We start from the raw sequence: 19,119 nt of genomic DNA, 5'->3' as shown, positions 1-19,119 counted from the left end.
CTCAATCCTAGCACACACACAAAGTAATTTCATATCTACAAACTCATAACCTTGTGAAAAGCACATTTACAAACTGGAGTCTAATATTGTTCACACAGTTCTTTTTTGTCTTTAGCCTTACAGATACAGTAAATTTGTGTGTGTGTTTAAGACTTCTTTGGCTGGTTTTTTCTGCCCCAGTCTAATCAATGTGATTATATTTATCATTTTGTAATAGAGTTAAGTTTGTTACCTTTTGAATTTTATTTTGTATATACCGTATTCTGACAGGTTTTAATCGCTTGAGACTATGGGAAACATTATCACCATTCTAAGAGTCATAGCTCAAAATATACTCAACAAAGTGTCATTTCTTCCTCTTCTGTCATGTTTCATTTCCAGCTGGGCTCTGAGGATGAACTGTCTCAAAGGTTTCAAAATTATGTTTCCTGCGTATTAATATCTTTTGCACAGAAGATCATGCATACATATTTCTTAAATCCTATTTTTTCTTATTGTATACTAAGGAGAGTCTTTTGCACTTTGCTTTTTATTGCTTGCTAGTTTATTATGTTCAATATCAAAATAGTTAAATATTGGTATAAGAGCTCCAATAACATCCTTTTTCCTGAGTTCCCAGAGAAAACCCTTCTCGTTTCTGAATTTGTTTCAGTTGTCTGATTTACTCCTGATTGTGGCTCATGTTGTCTTGCTTCTTGCCATGCTCAGTACTTTTATGTTGGAGTCATGTCTGCACCGTTGTTTTCCTTGAAAGAGTCTGTCCTTTCATCTGGCAGCAGTTTAAGCTACTAGCAGATCTGCTTGATCTCTTTAAGGCCTCTTGTTAAGCTTTGTTATGGTTGGCCTAGAGTAGGCTTCACTCCAGATAGAGTTTAGCTCTAGTACTAATGCATGACCCCGTGGATTATCACCAGGGACCCTCAGTGGCCTGATCAAATGTCTTTCTACTTTCTCTGATCTCTGGGATTGTTCAGCTTACAAGTTACGGACTATCCTTTGTTCAGCCTCACGAACTTGAACTCTATACATAGACTGATTAGTTCTCAGCAAAAATGCAAAAGTACCCCGAGCACGTTTCTGAAGCTTTTTCCCCTTGTACTATTTGTCTGCAACTTTGCTGTGCAATCTCAGCATGCTCCTCCATGGTTTCTGTATCCTCAACTCAGCAAGACCTGGAGGATTTGCTTGGACTCCCTCTTCCGGTGCCCATGATTCAATAACGCAACCAAACAGAACATGGGTCCTCATGTGCTAATCTTGTTTCCTTTCTCTCAAGGTTCCCTGTTTCTTCTGTCCATTGTACAATGACTGAAAACAATCGATGCCTATATCTTGTTCAGCTAAGTTTTTACCTCACTAAAGCAACTTTGGTTTCTGTTTTTACATCAGGCTTGAAGGCTGAAGTTTGCCCTTTCTGAGTCAATGATAATCAGATTATAAGCAGCACCCACTAGCCAGCATGCCACCTTTGTGCATCGTGGGATTAGTCGTCCATTCTTTAAGATGCTTAGTCACCATTCACTAATTGTGGCAATAAATAGTATGCCAGTCTCTGAGGACTGTGATATGAACAGTGCTTCTGTGGCCGTGAGATGTATAACCTAAACCTGCACAAGTAATGAATTTTGACTCTGAAAGGATTCTAGAAAGAGAGAAGAATTACTGATACCACATCCTGAGAATGTATTATGGAATTCTACTTGCAGAATAAAATGGGCACTGTGATCTTATGTTTTTGTTAGAGGCTATGATGACTTGAAAGAATTCTTAAAACAGATTAGAAACATTTTGACTACTAAAAGAAATAGGTATATAGGTCAAGAAGTATGAGAAGCTAATAAATATAAACTTTGAGAGGAACGTTGTGAAAAACCAGTCAAATGGTTGGATGCTGGAAACTAAACTACAGGGTGTGATGCAATGAAGACATTAGGGATTCCCAGGATGTATATAATTATACACACACACACAAACACACACACACACACATTATAGGTGCATATATATATGTGTGTGTGTGTGTGTATGTATATATACACCTGTATACACACAAAGATTATGTATATTATGTGTGTGCCTACAGAATCACACATAATAGTTAGTCCTTGAGTCATTTTTATTTAGGAGAAATCAGTTTAAGTAAGCAACAGAAAGACTGCCTTAATTGGGAACAAAAGGCAAAAATTAGATCTGAAACTGTGGACAACCTGTCTGTCTTGATGCTCACTTGTTGACAAGTGAACTATGGGATTGAGACCTTTTTTAAAACCACTAGCAGATTAAATAATTCTCTGTCCTTAGCATCTTCTTGATTTACTGCCTAGGCATTTATATTATGGAAGTTCTCTAACTTCATCCACTAGTTTATTGACCATCTAATAGCCATTATGATATATAGTGCCATGACAAATAAGACAAATAAAATGTGACCTTTGTCTTTGAGCATTTCATAATATTGCAGGAGGGATAGACAAAAGAAAAGTCATTTCAATGGAAGTGATAGCTCTCCAAAATGAACCGCATATGGAAGATGAAATTTTAAGGCGTATTAGTTGTGTAGAAGCATCCTCCCAAATCATTATAATCTACAGACCTCTCTCACTGCATATATGTCTCCATGCGACTACATGTATATATTTATATGCTCATTTAGAGCACAGTGTTTGTGAATCCTTGTAAATAATTAACATAAGGTGTATTAAAGTTTTTGCTTCAAATCATATATTCTCTAGCATCAAAGGTAGACATTTATTGCTCTGACAAATATAATTTCAGTAATTAATGTGTTTCATGTAACACTGTCATATCCATCAGGCTGTATTTGGTGAGAATAATGCAGTTGCAATTGCATGAGAGCTTATATCATCTACTGCTATCTTTTGGGCTTCCCTGGTGGTTCAGAAAGTAAAGAATCTACCTGCAGTGTGGGAGATCCAGATTGGATCTCTGGGTCAGAAAGATCCCAAAGAAAGGAATGGCTACCCACTGGCTAGTAGTAAAGAAACTGCCTGCCAATGCAGATGTTTAAGAGACATGGGTTCGATCCGTGTGTCAGGTAGATCCCCTGAAGAAGGGAATGGCAATCCACTCCAGTATTCTTGCCTAGAGAATCCCATGGACAGAGGAGCCTGGTGGGCTACAGTATGGGGGGTCACAAAGAGTCAGACATGACTGAAGCAGCTTACCAAGCATGCATACTGCTGGTTTTTGCAATGGAACTCAGTGAGCTTGCTACATTTCCAGTGAAATTTAGCAGACAGGTTGCTAAGCTGAATGAGGAGCATTAAGATCCAGTGCATTTGTATGGAAATACAAAAAACCTCGAATAGCCAAAGTAATCTTGAGAAAGAAGAATGGAACTGGAGGAACCAACCTGCCTGACTTCAGGCTCTACTACAAAGCCACAGTCATCAAGACAGTATGGTACTGGCACAAAGACAGAAATATAGATCAATGGAACAGAATAGAAAGCCCAGAGATAAATCCACAAACCTATGGACACCTTATCTTTGACAAAGGAGGCAAGGATATACAATGGAAAAAAGACAACCTCTTTAACAAGTGGTGCTGGGAAAACTGGTCAACCACTTGTAAAAGAATGAAACTAAAACACTTTCTAACACCATACACAAAAATAAACTCAAAATGGATTAAAGATCTAAATGTAAGACCAGAAATTATAAAACTCCTAGAGGAGAACATAGGCAAAACCCTCTCCGACATAAATCTCAGCAAGATCCTCTATGACCCACCTCCCCGAATATTGGAAATAAAAGCAAAACTAAACAAATGGCACCTAATGAAACTTAAAACCTTCTGCACTACAAAGGAAACTATAAGTAAGGTGAAAAGACAGCCCTCAGATTGGGAGAAAATAATAGCAAATGAAGAAACAGATAAAGGATTAATCTCAAAAATATACAAGCAACTCCTGAAGCTCAATTCCAGAAAAATAAACGACCCAATCAAAAAATGGGCCAAAGAACTAAACAGACATTTCTCCAAAGAAGACATACAGATGGCTAACAAACACATGAAAAGATGCTCCACATCACTCATTATTAGAGAAATGCAAATCAAAACCACAATGAGGTACCATTACACGCCAGTCAGGATGGCTGCTATCCAAAAGTCTACAAGCAATAAATGCTGGAGAGGGTGTGGAGAAAAGGGAACCCTCTTACACTGTTGGTGGGAATGCAAACTAGTACAGCCACTATGGAAAACAGTGTGGAGATTTCTTAAAAACCTGGAAATAGAACTGCCATATGACCCAGCAATCCCACTTCTGGGCTTACACACTGAAGAAACCAGATCTGAAAGAGACACGTGCACCCCAATGTTCATCGCAGCACTGTTTATAATAGCCAGGACATGGAAGCAACCTAGATGCCCATCAGCAGATGAATGGATAAGGAAGCTGTGGTACATATACACCATGGAATATTACTCAGCCGTTAAAAGAATTCATTTGAATCAGTTCTAATGAGATGGATGAAACTGGAGCCCATTATACAGAGTGAAGTAAGCCAGAAAGATAAAGAACATTACAGTATACTAACACATATATACGGAATTTAGAAAGATGGTAACGATGGCCCTATATGCAAAAAAGAAAAAGAGACACAGAAGTACAAAACAGACTTTTGAACTCTGTGGGAGAAGGTGAGGGTGGGATGTTTCGAAAGAACAGCATGTATATTATCTGTGGGGAAACAGATCACCAGCCCAGGTGGGATGCATGAGTCAAGTGCTCGGGCCTGGTGCACTGGGAGGACCCAGAGGAGTCGGGTGGAGAGGGAGGTGGGAGGGGGGATCGGGATGGGGAATACGTGTAACTCTATGGCTGATTCGTGTCAGTGTATGACAAAACCCACTGAAATGTTGTGAAGTAATTAGCCTCCAACTAATAAAAAAAATAGATTAAAAAAAAAAAGATCCAGTGCAATATCTGATCCTAAGGATTTCCAAATGGATCACACCCATGGTCCCAGTGAGCAGCCAAACTGATGTCCTACTAGAAAAGATGAGACATAGAAAGATAGACCTTGTGGCATATAATCAGTGGGGAAATCTTAGAGCTGTGTTAAAATATAATTTACTAAAAGGATAGTTTGCCCATTGTATTAGCTCTATTGTTGCTGGAACAAATTACTACAATCTTAGTGTCTTAAAACAACCACTGTAATACCTTACAGTTCTAAAGTTCAGACATCTGAAATAGTCTTGTGTGGTTAAAACCAAAGTCTCTACAGGGCTTTCTGAAGACTCTAGGGAAGTGTTTAGTTCCTTGCCTTTTCCAGTTTTCAGAGGCTTCCTCAGCTCAAGGTCTCTTTCTAATTTCAAAGTCAGCAATCTCATCATTCTGACCTTGGCTTTGGTTGTCATATTTTCTTCTCCTCCTGTTCTCTTCCCCTTATGCCTGTTTCACTTATAAGGATCTTTGGAATTACACCAGAGGCCACCTGGATAATCTTCCCATCTCAGTGACATCTGCAAAGTTTCTCCTGCCATGTAGGTATCATAGTCTCAGGGCCAGGACTTAGTCCATATACTTCTTTAGGGGGCCATGATTATGCCTACACCACCCAGACTGTCATTTTTTAAAAAAATTTCACCATGTTATAAATTTTGGTAGGTTATATTAGTTAGCTGATAATATTAAAAAAGTAATTCTGAGTTGCTGACTTAAATTAGGCATAGGAAACAATTTGATATTCAAGGTAAATTTAACTAACTGTAGAAAATCTCTTTGAGATGATACAATACCTTTTCGTGTTGAATCTGTTACTAGAAATGCCTGGAAGCAAGGAGGCCTTGCATATTTAAAATATTTGATTTATATTTCTGTAAAAGAAGATGTCCAGTGTCTGCAAACCAACTTGCTCTCTCTGTACTCCTGGTGCTTATCTATCCATTGGTTATTGCTGAGCATGGATACCACAGAGTACTTGGTCAAAACCTCCTTGTTGCTCTATTAGAGAACTTAATTGATTCTGGGTTATACTGGTGGCTGAGCAGAGAATCAAGTTTTCTGAGGACACATATTTTGGCTCTGAGAGTAGATTTTGGGGAAAAACAAACAAACAAAAAGCCTAAGCTACATCCTATCTACTAAATACCTCCCAGGCATCAGAAAATGTACTTGTCAGTAGCCATTATACCTAACTGCAAGGGGGAATACTTAAGGCAAATAGTCTAGGGACCTGGTTTTTGTTGCGAATATTTTTTGCAAAATTCCTATTTACCCTGGACCCTCCTTTACCTCTTACAAGCAGTCCCTCAGAGCTGAGAGGCTGTCTTCTGGGTTTACGTCCTCAGAAATTCCTTCAAATAAAACATAATTCTAAAACAAACAAACAAACAAACAAAACAGCCTGTGTGTTTTTCCTTTGCTGAAGCATTCCTGCCAGGGCAGTGTCCTCTTCTGACTTTGAACAGATACCGAGTCCCTTGAATCACTGCTAACAGGGTGCTTATTTCTCTTCCTCTGCATCCCTCAGCACTGACTTGGAAGTTAGAGAAGGAAATGTGTGTTGTGTGCTGTGCAGAGATCCTCACATCATTGGATGGGATGAGACTTAGTGGTAGTGGGTGTTAGCTATATTGAGCACATGTTCTTGACAACTGACTCATATTTCCTGTTAATTATTATCTTATGGTGTCATCTCATTAAGTAGCAAGATGATGGGATTTTGAATAAAGGAGAAAACCATGCTTTAATTTTTGTTTTCTGGGGGGAATCCTAAAATTTGATTATATTATTATAAAATTTTATTATATTAAATAATTTATATGGATACATTTATTTAAATCTTCACAAGTTGTTGAAAATCTGCTTACTCCAGGAGTCCCTGTGCTTATTAATATGTGATTAATGTATGATTCAACCATTTAATAAGTACTGCTTATTTATATTTTTATAGGGTCTAGAAGAGGCATCTTGTGAATGAAGAGAATAAAAATACATTTTGAAAATGATAAATACCCTAGATAATTTTTAAATTTTGTCTTCTGCTTCATATCAGCAGAGATAATAAAGTAGTTTGGTAGCAGTGAGTTAAGTGGTTATATATTTACTCCTTGGAAGGAAAGTTATAACCAACCTAGACAGCATATTAAAAAGCAGAGACATTACTTTGTCAACAAAGGTCCGTCTAGTCAAGGCTATGGTTTTTCCAGTAGTCATATATGGATGTGAGAATTGGACTACAAAGAAAGCTGAGTACAGAAGAATTGATGTTTTTGAACTATGGTGTTGGAGAAGACTCTTGAGAGTCCCTTGGACTGCAAGGAGATCCAGCCAGTCCATCCTGAAGGAGATCAGTTCTGGGTGTTCATTGCAAGGACTGATGTTGAAGCTGAAACTCCAATACTTTGGCCACCTGATGCGAAGAACTGACTCATTGGAAAAGACCCTGGTCCTGGGAAAGATTGAGGGCAGGAGGAGAAGGGGACGACAGAGGATGAGATGGTTGGATGGCATCACTGACTCAATGGATATGAGTTTGGGTAATCTCCGGGAGATGGTGATGGACAGGGCGGCCTGGTGTGCTGTGGTTCATGGGGTCACACAGAGTCAGACACAACTGAGAGACTAAAATGAAAGATAACTTCATGTAAAAAATTGGAAATTTCTGAAAATTAATTATCTTGTTAACTTTATTGTTGGTTTCAAAGGTAGCTTTAAAGATGTTAAGAATATAATGAAATGTTCAAGTGTCCTGTCTGTATGATGTGCACCCATCAGATGTTGAATTTGACGAGCATCTCCCAAGAAATGTCTCCAATGAGTGGAGCCCAGATTATAATCCCTGGAACCTCTGATTATGTTTACATGCATGGAAAAGGGATTTTGCAGATTCAGTTAGGTCAAGGACATTTAGATGAGGAGATTATCATAGATTATCCAGGGAGAGTCAGTATACTCACAAGTGTCCTTACAAATGGAAGGAATCAGAAGAGAGTCAGAGGAAAGGATGACTGTGGAGGAAAGCTTGAAGTGATGTGGTGTAGTCAGTCAATCAGTTCAGTCGCGCAGTCGTGTCCGACTCTGCGACCGCATGAATCACAGCACACCGAGCCTCCCTGTCCATCACCAACTCCTGGAGTTTACACAAACTCATGTCCATCGAGTCGATGACTCCATCCAGCCATCTCATCTTCTGTCGTCCCCTTCTCCCCCTGCCCCCAATCCCTCCTAGCATCAGGGTCTTTGCCAGTGAGTCAACTCTTCGCATGAGGTGGCCAAAGTATTGGACTTTAAGCTTCAGCATCAATCCTTCCAATGAGCACCCAGGACTGCTCTCCTTTAGGATGGACTGGTTGGACTTCCTTGCAGTCCAAGGGACTCTCAAGAGTCTTCTCCAACACCACAGTTCAAAAGCAGCAATTCTTCTGCTCTCAGCTTTCTTATAGTCCAACTCTCACCTCCATACATGACTACTGGAAAAACCATAGCCTTGACTAGACGGACCTTTGTTGGCAAAGTAATGTCTCTGCTTTTGAATATGCTGTCTAGGTTGGTCATAACTTTCCTTCCAAGGAGTAAGTGTCTTTCACTTTCATGGCTGCAATCACCATCTGCAGTGAATTTGGAGCCCCCCAAAATAAAGTCTATCACTGTTTCCACTGTTTCCCCATCTATTTCCCACGAAGTGCTGCGACCAGATGCCATGATCTTAGTTTTCTGAATGTTGAGCTTTAAGCCAACTTTTTCACTCTCCTCTTTCACTTTCATCAAGAGGCTCTTTAGTTCTTCTTCACTTTCTGCCATAAGGGTGGTGTTATCTGCATATCTGACGTTATTGATATTTCTCCCGGCAACGTTGATTCCAGCTTGTGCTTCTTCCAGCCCAGCGTTTCTCATGATGTACTCTGCATATAAGTTAAATAAGCTGGGTGACAATATACAGCCTTGAGGTACTCCTTTTCCTATTTGGAACCAGTCAGTTGTTCCTTGTCCAGTTCTAACTGTTGCTTCCTGACATGCATATAGGTTTCTCAAGAGGCAGGTCAGGTGGTCTGGTATTTCCATCTCTTTCAGAATTTTCCACAGTTTATTGTGATCCACACAGTCAAAGGCTTTGGCATAGTCAATAAAGCAGAAATAGATGTTTTTCTGGAACTCTCTTGCATTTTCAGTGATCCAGCAGATGTTGGCAATTTGATCTCTGGTTCCTCTGCCTTTTCTAAAATCAGCTTGAACATTTGGAAGTTCACGGTTCACGTACTGCTGAAGCCTGGCTTGGAGAATTTTGAGCATTATGATGTGGTTTAAGAAGGGCTCAATTTTCTTTTGCTCATTTAAAGATGTAGAAAGGGGCCATGTGCCAAGGAATGTGGGCAGTCTCTAAAATCTGGAAAAGGCAAGGGAATGGATTACCCTCTATAGAGTCCAGAAAAAAAATGTAGTCTTTTGGACACTTCTGTTTAATCTCATAAGGGACTTTTGACTCCTGACCTTAAGAATTATAAGATATTAATTTTGCATTAAGCCACTAAGTTTGTAGGGATTTGTTATAGCAGCAATAGAAAACTATGCACATGAACCAGAGAATATTAGAATTATTACTATTGGTTTACATGCTACAAGCAGGTAAAATCATCTGTAGTTTAAAGTGAATTACAGAACTTTCAGATTGTTCCAAGAGAGAAAAAATGAAGAACTCTAAAAATTATTAGCTTTAATTAAAAGAAAAAAAGATATTCATGCAAGCCAAGTTTTGAAGCCAACTTAAATTTAGAAAGTTATGATTTTTAAAAAAATATTGAATAGTTGATTTATTATGTTATGTTAATTTCTCTTCTATATAGGAAAGTGGCTCAATTATCCAATATATTCTTTTTCATATTTTTTCCATTATAGCTTATTACAGGGTATTGGATATAGTTCCATGTGCTATATAGTAGGACACTGTTTATCCATCCTATATATACTAGTTTGCACCCACTGATTCCAATTAACTCTCAGTCTTTGGGAGTTTGACCCTCCCTTGGCCAACAGTTTGTTCTCTATATCTGTGTGTCTTTTCTGTTTTGTAGGTAAGTTCATTTGTGTCGTACTTCAGATTCCACATCTAAGTGTTGTCATATGTATTTGTCTTTCTCTTTCTGACTTATTTTACTTAGTGTGGTGATCTCTGGGCTCATCCATGTTGCTGCAAATGGCATTATTTCATTTTGGATGGCTAAGTAAATACTCCATTGTATGTATTTACCATACTTTCTTTATCCATTCATCTGTTGATAGACATTTAGGTTCTTTCCATGATTTGGCTATTGTAAACAGTGCTGCTATGGACATAGGGGAGCATGGATCTTTTCAAATTACAGTTTTGTCTGGGTAAATGCCCAGAAGTGGGATTGCTGGATCATATGGTAATTTTATTTTTACTACTATTTTTATTTTTACTACTTTCTACAGTGTCTGCACCAATGTACATTCCCATCAACAGTATAGGAGGGCTCCCTTTTCTCCACTCTTTCTCGAGGGGTCTTCCTTGGTGGCTCAGATGGTAAAGAATCTGCCTGCAATGCGGGAGACCAGGGTTCAATCCCTGGGTCAGAAAGATCTCCTTGAGAAGGAAATGGCAACCCACTCCAGTATTTTGCCTTGAGAATTCCATGGACAGAGGAGCCTGGGGAGTTACAGTCCATGGGGTCACAAAGAGTTGGACAGGACTGAAGAACTCCTTATTGCCCAATTCAGACTTAAATTGAAGAAAGTAGGGAAAACCACTAGACCATTCAGGTAGGACCTAAATCAAATCCCTTACAATTATACAGTGGAAGTAAGAAATATATTTAAGGGGCTAGATCTGATAGACAGAGTGCCTGATGAACTATGGACAGAGGTTCATGACATTATACAGGAGACAGAGATCAAGACCATCACCAAGAAAAAGAAATGCAAAAAAGCAAAATGGGTGTCTGAGGAAGCCTTGCAAATAGCTGTGAAAAGAAGAGAAGTGAAAAGCAAAGGAGAAAAGGAAAGATATCCCCATGTGAATGCAGACTTCCAAGAAAAGCAAGGAGAGATAAGAAAGCCTTCCTCAGTGATCAGTGCAAAGAAATAGAGGAAAACAAGAGAATGGGAAAGACTAGAGATCTCTTCAAGAAAATTAGAGATACCAAGGGAAATTTTCATGCAAAGATGGGTACAGTAAAGGACAGAAATGGTATATGTCTAACAGAAGCAGAAGATATTAAGAAGAGGTTGCAAGAATACACAGAAAAACTATACAAAAAAGATCTTCATGATGGAGATAATCATGATGGTGTGATCACTCACTGCCAGGGTCCAGCCTTGGCAGGATCCAGGGGGTACCCTCAGGATGAACGGCGTCGGCGAGAGAGAGAGAGAGAGAGAGAGACGTGAGACTAGCCTTGATAGGGCCAAGTCTGCGTGGGAGAGAGAGAGAGAGAGAGAGAGAGAAATGACCAGACGGGGGTGCAGAGAGTCTGGAAGAGTCTGGCAATGCTTTATTTTTTACCATAGCTTTTATACCCTAAGTTTGTACATTTCTAAGGGGAAGATAGTTTAACATTACGTCAGCTTGTCCTTCATGAAACCAGGGTGTTTTCTGCATACTTCTTTGTTTATGAGGGTCTTGTACATTATCTTCTGGCCTTGGGGCCTATCAACACTTTTGCAGGTCAGGTGATTGTAAACCTGTTTTCTGTTTTTATGGTTACCTTAACTGAAAGGTAACAGGGTCATAGGGAAGTAGTACAGAGTAGAATTATATTCTTGTTAATACAAAAATTAATCTTTAAGAAGTTTACCCCATACTGACTCTGCGGCTTCAGTGAGGCAGCTTCTGCCTAGTACTCCTGGCTGACAATTAACAACCATCTCATTGTTACCACACTAGGGCTAAGTTCTTATTTCCCTAGATCTTTAACTATATTAACAATGGTTTTTATAACACAACCTTAGCACATTAAAGGCAAAAATACAGCAAGCAAAACACAGCAAGTAAATCACAACCCAATAACCACCTATAGAATAAATTGTCTTATGTTTTCTAATAGGACTCCTTTACCCCTTAAAAGGGCTCTACATCTGAAGAAGGAATTCATAGGGCCTGGACTCCATCTCAGGCCTGTCCGTGCTGATCGTGCTCGGCTGCCTCTCCAGTGGACTCTGAACTCTCTGCTTAGTGCCTGTGGGAACGACAATGGAAGGATAAGACCCCCTCCGGACAGGGGAACCTTGAAGATCATATCCAGGTTACTCATCGCCTAAGAGAAAACAGACACTAATCACCCCTGCCTCCGGACACTATCTATCAGAATGTAAGCACAGGCTTATCGGTTATTAACTGTTTGGAATGTAACTGCGGGCTGATTGATTATTGACTGTTTGAACACATAACATGGGAATGATGGGGTTATTGTAGTTGTATTTACCCTGCCTTTGTTTATGTAAGTCTCAAGGGAATTGAGGTGGTGGGTTTGGACAGGTACACATGGGGTAGGTGGTGGGTTTGGACACGTACACATGGGGTATAAAAGATTTTCACAAATGCTGGACGGGGTCCTTGGCTAAGAGGTGACTCTGCCTTGGGCCCGCCGGTGTAATAAACTGCACTCCACTATCTGCATTGTCCTTCTGAGTGAGTCTGTTTCCCGGAAAGCGTGGCTATAACACATCTATTAGGGCTTTTATATAATCAGGTTCTTTATGCTATTTTATGATTAGGATATTATAAGCAATCATGCATATTAGTACCAAGCACATAAATGCATTTGGCTAACAAAACTACCAGCAAAGGAGTTTGAATTAAAACACTCCTTTCACCCTAAATAATTTCATAAAATACCACCACCTGGGAAACTTATTGATTAAAATTCTAAATTGATTCTTATTTGGGAAGAGATCGGGGAAGGCCTTCCTGCCTGTGTCAGAGAAATTAGGGAGTAGTCCATTGAGGCAGGCATCAGAAAGACAGATATCATCTTTAAGGTGAGAGCCCGGGGCAGCTTTCCGAAATCCCTGAAAACCTGATCTGCCTTGCCTGTCAGGCTTTCTCCTCATGACCTTGTCATGGGTGGGATCTCATGAGCTGGCCTTTTCGAAAAACCCCTGATAACCTGATTCGCCTTGTCCATCAGGTTTTTTTCCTTACGGCATTGTTAGGGGCAGGGTCTCGTGAGCTGACCTTTTCGAAACCCCTGATAAGGTTTTTCTCCCCTATGGCCTTTCCAAGGGCGGGGTCTCGTGTGTTGGCTCCCGGCAACTCACCTAGAGCCAGACATCCTGGAATGAGAAGTCAAGTGGGCCTTAGGAAGCATCTCTAAGAAAAAAGCTAGTGGATGTGATGGAATTCCAGTTGAGCTATTTCAAATCCAAAAGATGATGCTATGAAAGTGCTGCACTCGATATGCCAGCAGATTTGGAAAACTCAGCAGTGGCCACAGGACTGGAAATGTCAGTTTTCATTCCAATCCCTAAAAAAGGCAATCCCAAAGAATGCTCAAACTACCACACAATTGCACTCATCTCAAATGCTAGTAAAGAAATGTTTAAAATTCTCCAAGCCAGGCTTCAGCAATACATGAACTGTGACCTTCCAGATGTTCAAGCTGGTTTTAGACAAGGCAGAGGAACCAGAGATCAAATTGCCAATATCCACTGGCAAGAGAGTTCCAGAAAAACACCTATTTCTGATTTATTGACTATGCCAAACATTTGACTGTGTAGATCACAATAAACTGGAAAATTCTGAAGGAGTTGGGCATACCAGACCACCTGACCTGCCTCTTGAGAAACCTGTATGCAGGTCAAGAAGCAACAGTTAGAACTGGACATGGAACAACAGACTGGTTCCAAATAGGAAAACGAGTACGTCAAGGCTGTATATTGTCACTCTGCTCATTCAGCTTATATGCAGAGTACATCATGAGAAACTCTAGGCTGGATGATGCACAAGCTGGAATCAAGATTGCTGGGAGAAATATCAATAACCTCAGATATGCAGATAACACCACCCTTATGGCAGAAAGTGAAGAAGAACTAAAGAGCCTCTTGATGAAAGTGAAAGAGGAGAGTGAAAAAGTTGGCTTAAAGCTCAACATTCAGAAAACAAAGATCATGGCATCTGGTTTCATCACTTCATGGGAAATAGATGGGGAAACAGTGGAAACAGTGTCAGACTTTATTTTTGGGGCTTCAAAATCACTGCAGATAGTGACTGCAGCCATGAAATTAAAAGACGCTTACTCCTTGGAAAGAAAGTTATGACCAAACTAGAAAGCATTTAAAAAGCAGAGACATTACATTGCCAACAAAGGTCTGTCTCGTCAAGGCTATGGTTTTTCCAGTAGTCATGTATGGATGTGAGAGTTGGACTATAAAGAAAGCTGAGAGCAGAAGAATTGCTGCTTTTGAACTGTGGTGTTAGAGAAAGCTCTTGAGAGTCCCTTGGACTGCAAGGTGATCCAATAAGTCCATCCTAAGGGAAATCAGTCCTGAGTCTTCATTGGAAGGACTGATGTTGAAGCTGAAACTCCAGTACTTTGGCCACCTGATGTGAAGAGCTGACTCATTTGAAGACCCCGAAGTTGGGAAGAATGGAGGGCAGGAGGTGAAGGGCACGACAGAGTGTGAGCTGACTGGATGGCATCATCGACTCAATGGACTTGAGTTTGGGTGGACTCCGGGAGTTGGTGATGGACAGGGAGGCCTGGTGTGCTGCGGTTCGTGGGGTCACAGAGTCGGTCAGACATAACCGAGTGATTAAACTGAACTGAACTGTTGGGAAAAACCATAGATTTGACTAGACGAACCTTTGTTGGCAAAGTAATGTCTCTGCTTTTTAATATGCTTATTAGGTTGGTCATAGCTTTTCTTCTAAGGAGTAAGCATCTTTTAATTTCATAGCTGCAATCACCATCTGCAGTGAATTTGGAGCCCCCCAAAATAAAGTCTTTCACTGTATCCATTGTTTCCCCAACTATTTGCCATGAAGTGATGGGACCAGATGCCATGATCTTAGTTTTCTGAATGTTGAGTTTTACACCAACATTTTCACTCTCCTTTTGAACGTTCATCAAGAGGCTCTTTAGTTCTTCTTCACTTTCTGCAATAAGTGTGGTGTCGTCTGCATATCTGAGGTTATTGATATTTCTCCCAGCAATCTTGATTCCAGCTTGTGCTTCATCCAGCCCAGTGTTTCTCATGATGTACTCTGCATATAAGTTCAATAAATAGAGTGACTATATATAGCTTCGATGTACTCCTTTCCCAATATGGAGCCAGTCTTTTGTTCCATGTCCAGGTCTAACTGTTGCTCCCTGAGCTGCATAGAGACATCTCAGGAGGCAGGTCAGGTGGTCTGGTATTCCCATCTCTTTAAGAGTTTTCCACAGTTTGTTGTGATCCAAATAGTCAAAGGCTTTGGTGCAGTCAGTAAAGCAGAAATAGATGTTTTTCTGGAACTCTTGTTTTTTCAATGATTCAGCAGATATTGGCAATTTGATCCCTGGTTCCTGTTCCTTTTATAAATTCAGATGGAACATCTGGAAGTTCAAGGTTCATGTAGTGTTAAAGCCTGGCTTGGAGAATTTTGAGCATTTCTTTGCTAGCATATGAGCTGAGTGCAATTGTGTGGTTGTCAGCATTTTGTGGGATTGGAATGAAAACTAAACTTTTCCAGTCCTGTGGCCACTGCTGAGTTTTCCAACTTTGCTGGCATACTGAGTGCAACACTTTCACAGCATCATTTTTAGGATTTGAAATAGCTCAACTGGAATTCCATCACCTCCACTAGCTTTGTTCATAATGATGCTTCCTAAGGCCCACTTCACATCACACCCCGGGATGTCTGGCCCTAGGTGAGTGATCACACCATTCTGATTATCTGGGTCATGAACCTGTTTTTGTATAGCTCTTCTGTGTATTGTTGCCTCCTCTTATTAATATCTTCTGTATCTCTAGGTCCATGGAATTTTTGTCCTTTATTTTGTCCATCTTTGCACAAAACACTCCCTTGGTAGCTCTCATTTTCTTGTAGAGACCTATAGTCTTTCCCATTCAATTGTTTTCCTCTATTTCTTTGCACTGATCACTGAAGAAGGCTTTCTTATCTCTCCTTGCTATTCTTTGGAAGTCTGCATTCAAATGGGGATATCTTTCCTTTTCTCCTTTGCCTTTTGCTTCTCTTCTTTTCACAGCTATTTGTAAGGCCTCCTCGGATAACCATTTTGCCTTTTTGCATTTCTTTTCCTTGGGGAAGTACTTGATCCCTGCCTCCTGTACAATGTCAAGAACCTCCATCCATAGTTCTTCAGGTACTCCTGTCTATCAGATCTAATTCCTTGCATCTATTTCTCACTTCCAATGTATAATTTTAAGGGATTTGATTTAGATCATACCTGAATGTTCTAGAGGTTTTCCCTACTTTGTTCAATTTAAGTCTGAGTTTGGAAATAAGTAGTTCATGATCTGAGCCACAGTAAGCTCCGGGTCTTGTTTTTGCTAACAAGAGTTTCTCCATCTCTGGCTGCAAAGAATGTAATCAATCTGATTTCAGTTTTGACCATCTGGTGATGTCCATGTGTAGACTCTCCTCTTGTCTTGTTGGAAGAGGGTGTTTGTTATGACCAGTGTGTTCGCTTGACAAAACTCCACTAGCCTGCTTCATTTTGTACACCCAAGGCGAACTTGTCTGTTACTCTAGATATCTCTTGACTTCCTACTTTTGCATTCTAGTCCCCTATAATTAAAAGGACATCTTTTTTGGGTATTAGTTCCTGAAAGTCTTGTAGGTTTTCATAGAATTGTTTAACTTCAGCTTCTTCAGCATTACTGGTCGGGGCGTAGACTTGGATTACCATGATACTGAATGGTTTGCCTTGGAAAGGAACAAAAATCATTTTGTTGTTTTTGAGATTACATCCAAGTCCTGCATTTTGGACTTTCTTGCTGACTGTGATGGCTAGTCCATTTCTTCTAAGGGATTCTTGCCCACAGTAGTAGGTATAATTGTCATCTGAATTAAATTACCCCATTCCAGTCTGTTTTAGTTCACTGATTCCTAAAATGTCAGTGCTCACTCTTGCCATCTCCCTTTGACCACTTCCAATTTGCCTTGATTCGTGGACCTAACATTCCAGGTTGCTATGCACTATTACCCTTCACAGCATCGGACTTGACTTCCATCTTGAGTCACATTCACACCTGGGTGTTGTTTTTGCTGTGGCTCCATCTCTTCATTCTTCTGGAGTTACTTCTTCACTGATCTCCAGTAGCATACTGGGCATCTACCAACTTGGGGAGTTCATCTTTCAGTGTCCTATCTTTTTGCCTTTTCGTACTGTTCATAGGGTTCTCAAGGCAAGAATACTGAAGTGGTTTGCCATTCTTTTCTCCAGTGGACCACGTTTTGTCAGAATTCTCCACTATGACCTGATTTTAAAGCAGCCAAAATCCTGCCATGGAATCCCCTGTGACTTTAAATGGATATGAATTCTTTGTGTATATTTAGCTTCTTCAAATAAACTTCAGAGTAAGTAACACACACACAAAGTAGTTTTTCAATAAACATTTTTGAGATTATATTTCTCTTTTGCATACATGTGTGCTCAGTCTAGTCCAACTCTTTGTGACCCCATGGACTCTATCTCACTAGTCTCCTCTGTCTATGGGATTTTCCAGATAAGAATACTCAAGGCAATGGTCATTTCCTTCTCCAGGGGATATTCCTGACCCAAGCATCAAACCTGCATCTCCTGAATCTCCTGCATTGACAGGCAGATTTTTTACCACTGACTCATCTGAGAAGCCCATATGTCTCTTTTGACTTAGATATTCATTTTGATATACCAGAAGAGCTAGCATACTGCCTTTCTCAGAGTAGTGACTTAATAAATATACCTGAAAAAATGCTCCTATAAAATAATTACAACTTCTTTTTCTTTGTGAAAAGATTGTCCTCCCCAATTCTAATATTTAAGACATTCCAAAAAATTAAATGTTTTTTTTTTTATTAGTTGGAGGCTAATTACTTCACAACATTTTAGTGGGTTTTATCATACATTGATATGAATCAGCCATAGAGTTACTCGTATTCCCCATCAACACTAAGCAGAATCATTAAATTCTCTATTATTAATTTGATGATGACACATTTTAAAATAATAAGACTGCATTTTGATTTTAAAATACTTCATTCAATACTTGGAAAATTGGGATATAACTCAAGTGCAATTTTGGATTCTTTCAAAACAAATCGTGACAAATTAAAATTCTTTAAGACCCTCCAAGACCCTTCCTACAGAGCATAAAATCAATTTACATTTAATTTTAGGCATAGTAGAATGTCAACTAGAAATATTTATGCTTCAAAGTAGTTGGAAAGACAACATGCCAAAATATATCCCACATTTAGATTATTTGAAACACTGAGATGTTAAGAACCTGGAGCTCCACATTGGTAGGATGGTGGTCCATATGAATTCTTCCAGTCAAGTAGTTTTGAAGAGAATAAATAAGGGAACTACTCATAGAATAATTTTACTGGAATAAAAGAATGTTTGAAGAGCTACATCCCCATCCCTTCTCTGTGTTTTTTGTCTACTAATGTCTAAAAACTAATCAAAGCAGGAAAATTACCATGTTCCTCTTCACTTTCTCTTCCTCGTTTAGAACCATTCAGTCTATTTCTCCTAAAATACAGGAAAGTCATCCTTTCATGTGATGGTCAGTTTCTTGAGGGGGGAAGAATGCTGTCTATGCCTGTCTTAAAGTTTAATGCTTCTCCTCTGATCTTTGATGCTCTGACTATTTCTGCACAAGAAAGAGAGACAGATGGACATGGACACACACACAAGAAACAAAGTAGAAATGACTGAAGGGAGAAAGGAAGAAACTCAAGGGGAAAGCGGTGGCCACTACTGGTACAATACATTTTGAGGGATGTATCAACAGGGGCTGCACTGTAGTTGTGACAGGAGGCAGCAGACTGAGAACACACATAACTCTGTCTATGGGAAAGCATTTGGTCTAGATGGATTGCTTCAAGGATCTGGTGTCACAAAGAAAAATGACAATAACAACAAAGACGTGAGCTATGAAATTTCCATAAGACAAGGGAAAATAAATATGATTTGAGA

This window comes from Muntiacus reevesi, chromosome 10, assembly GCF_963930625.1.
Source record: "Muntiacus reevesi chromosome 10, mMunRee1.1, whole genome shotgun sequence".
NCBI lineage: Eukaryota > Metazoa > Chordata > Mammalia > Artiodactyla > Cervidae > Muntiacus > Muntiacus reevesi.
Note: the sequence above shows the minus strand (reverse complement) of the source record.